This window comes from Octopus bimaculoides, chromosome 1, assembly GCF_001194135.2.
Source record: "Octopus bimaculoides isolate UCB-OBI-ISO-001 chromosome 1, ASM119413v2, whole genome shotgun sequence".
Classification (NCBI taxonomy): domain Eukaryota; kingdom Metazoa; phylum Mollusca; class Cephalopoda; order Octopoda; family Octopodidae; genus Octopus; species Octopus bimaculoides.
In genome coordinates this window covers 152,149,103-152,155,697 of record NC_068981.1, presented here as the reverse complement: position 1 = coordinate 152,155,697, position 6,595 = coordinate 152,149,103, and the positions used below count along the sequence as shown (strand labels likewise).

At 30.5% G+C, this 6,595-nt stretch overlaps 1 protein-coding gene across 1 annotated transcript in view; it reads left to right on the top strand.

Moving 5' to 3' along the window:
• The window catches only part of LOC106869541 (obscurin), a gene marked incomplete at its 3' end in the record, with an annotated part of 380,350 nt that overhangs the window by 263,541 nt on the left and 110,214 nt on the right, over positions 1-6,595 (top strand). The window lies entirely within an intron of this gene.

Genomic DNA, 6,595 nt, shown 5'->3' with positions numbered 1-6,595 from the left:
TGTTAAATTTTAAGGCACAATAAGAAAATGACTCCCCAGACACAACAGTACATTCATATATTTATACATGTGTACGTTACCTCTCGCATTAAAATCCATAAAGAATATTGCACAGTTTCTGTTGGGTGGTGGATATATTATAATCTATCAATCATGTTCTATATCATCTTTATTCAGTTTTACAATTTAAAGCTAACCTTCCAAAATATTTCATTTGGAACATACCTTAAGTCGTTCAAACCATTTTTAATTTGTGGTAATGTATATCCCAGAAAGCTATTTCATAATATTTCACAATATCCTACAAAAATATTTTCACACTGTAAACTTGATAGTCTATTTATATCTTATTTGTGCTTGTTGCAAAACCTGATGATATTGTCTTTTATTCCATATTCAGAACAACCATCTGAGGCCGAAGCCACAGTTGGTAAGTGTCTTATTTGATTCAGTGAAAATGTAGAAAACATCCTCAGAATATTATTTTTTGTATATCATCATCAGTTTTAAGATTATTATACATATTGGATGGTGTATTAGAATACTACCTGATCTATATATAAATTTTTATTGATACCATTTTGCTCTATATTAAATATTCAACTTACATATGATGAATTTATATTAAATTATATTTAAAATTCTGCTAGAAACATATGCATATGCGTAATTGGTAATCACTATTTGACATGTTGTTGGATCCAGATTCTTGAAGTATCATTTCTTTTATGAAGTGGTGAAAGAGCTTGTTATGGTATTACGTTATTTATTTAACAAATAAACTATTGCAGGAACTGAATCCCATATAAGTTAGCGCCTTCCCCATAACACACACACACACACACACGTGTATGTATATATATATATACATATATATATATATATATATGTGTGTGTGTGTGTGTGTGTGTGTGTGTGTGTGTGTGTGTATGTATGTATGTATGCGCATATATTCGTTGCAACTCTTAACACCTTAATTCATCTTTTTAATAATATTAAACTGTAGTTAGGGAATTGATTGAAACCTATACTGAGGAGTATATACGTATCGCTTTCCTGGTAATATTTTATTGAATAAAGATTTTTTAAGAATTGTTTCTTTTATGAAACTGTGAAAGTGATTGTTAATGAATTACGTTTTAATTTCACAGAAATTATTAGAGAAACCGAATCTCGAATAGGTAAGCATCTTTGCTTTTATAGCTTAAGTCTATTTTTTGTGGAATATATTTCATACTTCCATATATTCTCTTTAAAGTATAATTTTTCTTGTAAAGTCGGGCTAATGTTTTGTCAGGTAATTTTGGTAATATCTGTAAAGTATATACGATGCGTAACCATACCCTATGTTAAATATATTTAAATATGAAATCTTTAGGGTTATATGGATGTTACGAAAGAAAATGTTAAATGCATAATTATATAACAAATGATTTGAATAAATTTTCACAAATCCGTGTTTGTTCGTGTGATAATTGAACAACATACTTATTATTGTTTATTTTAATTCTGTTCAGAAAAACCATCAAGCGTTGAATCTACAGTTGGTGAGTCTAATTTGCAATAAACTTCACTCGCTTCAAATGTTTGATATCACTGTCAGTCGTGTCTGTAGCACACATATAGAGCGAAAATTATTCCTCATTTATTTAGTATAATTTTGATTGCTAAACCACTAAACCAAGGCGTACAAAGATATTTTTGCATGCATACTCTTTTACTTTACCTTCATCGCACGCATAATCTCTGGCGCTGTCGTACTCTCCCAAACCGGCAAACAAACATACGCTGATATTGACATCAATTCATTATTTACAAAAGAAAATTACTTGGCACGCGTTTGTAATGATGGACCGTCGAAACGTATATCGTATACTTATAATGTCCCCAGCGCAATTATACACATTTGAGTCTCCATCAACGTTAATGTGAAATAACTGTTTCAACACCTAGTAACGCAAACGTTAAGTGAAATATAATCGAATTAATTTCATGTTTGCAAATCACTTTAGTTTTGTGCCTTGAATGATAAGTTTTCGAGATAGTGGCTTCTGGATTTTGTTGTTTTCATTTGTCTGTTGCAGATAATTTTCATTTTCATTTTCCATTTCGATGTTTACTTTACATGAGGTGACGTGGATGCTTGCTCGTGATGAAACTAACAGGCATAAATGCGGACCTAGCAATTTCATTACCTCCACATTCTGCCGATACTTTTGTGATTTTAAAACAATATGGCTATTTAGACGAATACTACAGTTTAGAAGGCTTTCACATCTTCAATATGTATGCAAATCGATAATGTTAAACTAATACTGCATCCATCGCAACTAATGAATACGTGTTTACAGCTGTTAGAGTATTTATGTATATACACCCTCTATAAAAACTTAAGAAATTTATCCGATAAGCATGTAAATGCATTTTCAGGAATAATTGAAACCTAATTATACATTGTGTTATAAGAAATTTTATGAAATATTTAATTATATATTTCGTTAATTTCACAGAAGTCGTGACAGAGAAAGTCACCCGCACAGGTAAGCTACAGAAAGAAACGTTATTCACGCTACATATCCGCATAAATTTAATAAGCTTCTGCTTCCGTTATGTTCCTGTACTAAAATGCTATCATATTTTCTATATCTCTCAATTTAGACATCATTTATTAAAATATTTCCAGTTCTAGTAACTTGGTGCTTTGGGTGGGGTGTATACACAAATTAATATTTTGCAAAGAAAGGTTTTTTAAAAACCACAGGGTAATAATCAATTTTCTCAATATTTTTGATAGTTATCAATTTTTTTATGTATGGTGTAACTAATCGGGTTATATATTTGCGTTTACTTTACACTAGAAACACGTTCCGAAGTAGAATCTACAGTTGGTGAGTGAGAGCTTATTTTCATCGTGATGTTTTGTTTCTGCTTATCCCTGACATCCTTTTTAGACATTTTCATCTATTCTTGTGTAGTTGTTGTATTCTGTGGTGTAAGAAAGGCTAAGTTTGTTCCAACGATAGTTAATCTATTCAAATCGTAAAGTATACAAATCATTTGATTCTAATTTTCATTTAAAAACTTGGTATGAACGTTTTAAACTCAAAGATTCTATTGATAATTTATGAAATACATATACAGTTATAGTGGAACATATATTTTACTGGAAAAGAAAACAGGAGCCATTAAGCAATAATAGAATTTTTAATATATAACGATAGTATTTAACTGTTTTCTTGAATGGTGTGTTGCTTCATCGCATTTGAATGTTATACCTTGAAGATATCCTTATGTAATACATTAACAATTTTCAATTTTAGTTCATCGTAAAATAGCGAGTACTATCATTTGCTATTTAGTTGCTCGTTTGAGACTGAATATATGCATATTGATTCGCTAGTACAGTAATATTTGAATGAATGTTTCTTTATGCGCTGTAATATGGGCCGCAAACATATACTGAAATAATACTGAAATCCCTTGAAACAAGCTTTCTCCCAACTATGACGTGTACCAGAGAAAGAGTAATACTAAAGTTTATGTTTACATATTAGTGGAAATAACGATTTTGGCTGTTCAACAATGCACACAAATCAACTGTAATTTCATTCAATTCTTTTCACAGATATTGTGACACAAGACGAGCGCCCTAAAGGTGAGCGAACTTGTGTTTACGATAATATCTTGAGTTTAGATTATCGGTGTAATTATTTCGAAAAGATCTTTTTCAATTTAAGTAATAATACCAATATCAGTATCAAAACACACACAAATCAGTATATACATATGTCTGTCTCTCTCTCTCCCTTTCTCTCTCTCTCTCTTTCTCTCTCTCTCTCTCTCTCTTTCTCTTTCTCTTTCTCTCTCTCTCTCTCTCTCTCTCTCTCTCTCTCTCTCTATATATATATATATATATATATATATATATATATATATATATGTATATATATACTCGCACATATATATCAATACACATTCTCATGAGTATCCGTAATGTATGATGTGCAATTAATATAGAATAGTATAATATACTTTCTAAATGTATTGCGTTTGAAATTACTTCGTAATCATTTAGTTACGATTAGTTATCAAACTTCCACAAATATCTAACTAGAGTATTCATTTAAATTTTAAAACTATCTATCCCATATTGTATTGTATTATATTTGTACATGGTGCAAAACCTGATGACATCATCTTTTATTCCATATTCAGAACAACCTTCTGAGGCTGAAGCCACAGTTGGTAAGTGTCTTCTAATTTGACTCCAGAAAAATTTAGCAAGTCTGATATTACTGTTTTTAATAGTATAACATTGATTACTAATTTTCTATTTATCATTTATATTGGGAGAAGTACAAGAATTATAATTGGCCTTTATATTGTATGACTTACAATATATCCTCAAATATTAAATATCAAACTTCCAAATAATGTTTTTAAGTGATACTTAAGAAATGATAGAAACGTATACAGATTATTATTTATGTACAGTTTCTCTAATACATTTAATTAATCGAAACTTTAAGAATTGTTTCTTTGCATAATGGTGAAAGAGAAAGCTAATGATATGCGTTTTGAATTTCACAGAAATTATTAGAGAAACCGAATCTCGCATAGGTAAGCACCTTTGCTATAACACCATAATATCTTTAAAATATATTTTATACTTGCCGTTTATTCTCGTGAATAATTTTTAGTTTTCTTGTAAATTAATATATTTAAAAACATTCGTAAATTACTTCAATGATTCTCATATATTATTATTATTACTATTATTATTATTATTATTATTATTATTATTATTATTATGATTATTATTATTATGATTATTATGATTATTATTATTAGGAAAGTATATATGACAGGCGTAAACATGCTTCAATGAAATATAGTTAGCATATGTATTGTTAAAGAATCGAAGTATCAGCGTCGCAAATGCGTAATAAACGATCAAAACTGATTAATTATGAAACACTAGATTTACAAATGCGTCTTTTCGCACGTTAGCAACGTGCTTATTGTATTTTGCTTTGATTTTGTTTAGAAAAACCGTCTGATGTTGAATCTACTGTTGGTGAGTCCAATTTGCAATAATTTCACTCGCTTTTAATGTTTGGCTTCACTATAAATTGTTGGCTTAGCATAAGAAGAAATCTATAACTTTAATTTCATGTTTAATCCAAGACGCACGGGATACATATGATTGTACGGAAAATCGTGCACATGATCGTACTCATACAGACAGGCATGTATACTGACACTGACATCAATTCATTGGTCTTGTAAGAAACTTTGATATGTCACCCTAATGTGGGCCGACTTATCAAAACACAAGATATGCAATGATAATGGCGTCAGTGCAATATGCTTCAATAGTTTCAATTAAAAACAATCTTTGGAACAATGCCAAGGTCAAGGTGAGTCAAATGTCAAGAGGGCCTAGTGAAGTTGACTATTTCAGAAATATATTTTATTTTCATGTTACATTTCGCTTTATCCTTATGCATTGTATTCTGTTTGGAGAAGTTTTAATTTTCGATGTCGTTTTGCTGGTGTTTGATTGTATTCGTTTGCTTCCTCCAGATAATTTTCTTTTATTTTTTGCTTATTTTTATCCTTGAGATATGTTGAATGTCATATATCAGAGTATGATTATAAATCGCTTAAATTTAACCCTGGTCTACTGCTGCGAGGTAATGATTTGTAACATATGTAGTTATTCACAATGGTCCTATATTTCCCGGAATACACCAATTTTATAATAAATTACATATTAAGTTTTTTGAAATTGTCTCCTATTCGCTTTGAGAGCCACTAACCTGCAATGACTTTCGACATTTCTGAGATATGGGACATACCAGGTTATTATGAAATATTTATGTAAGTAGTTCTGAAAAAAGATCTACCTGTGCATATTATTTGCATGTATATATGTATGTATGTGTGTGTGTATACTACTACTACTACAAATTTTATATATATATATATATCTAAATATATATATATATTTGTGTGTGTGTGTGTGTGTGTGTGTGTGTGTGTATAATTATGAACTGCTACTACATATATAAATTATATATATATATATATATATATATATATATATACAAGCGAGATATATTATCCGTGACAAAACGTAGTGAGTAGCTTGTTCCCCAGTTCGAACGTGCATACAGCATATTCAGACTGACAATAACATTGCAAGATCACTTATCACTGTTTAGCGCTTCCCTTTCGTAATTTACTTACGGTGAGCTGCCATATAGCGCTACCAATCATCGGACGGTAACTGGAAAAACATAAGAGAGGTAATCTCTTAATTCAGCTTGCGTTGCCGTCTGCTTGGTGTCTGTGACCAATGAGGAGACAACTACTCTGAAATGTTAGCATCTCACAGTGTAGGCAGATGGCGCTGCGAGCTTATCTAGGTGCACACACACCATCTATCAACAAGCGATATATGTTCCCCGTGACAAAACACAGTGAACAGCTTGTCCTCCATTTCGAATATGCATCAAGCATATTCGGACCACTGACTATAACTAATTATACAGATATATATATATATATTTACACTAATTTACACACACAC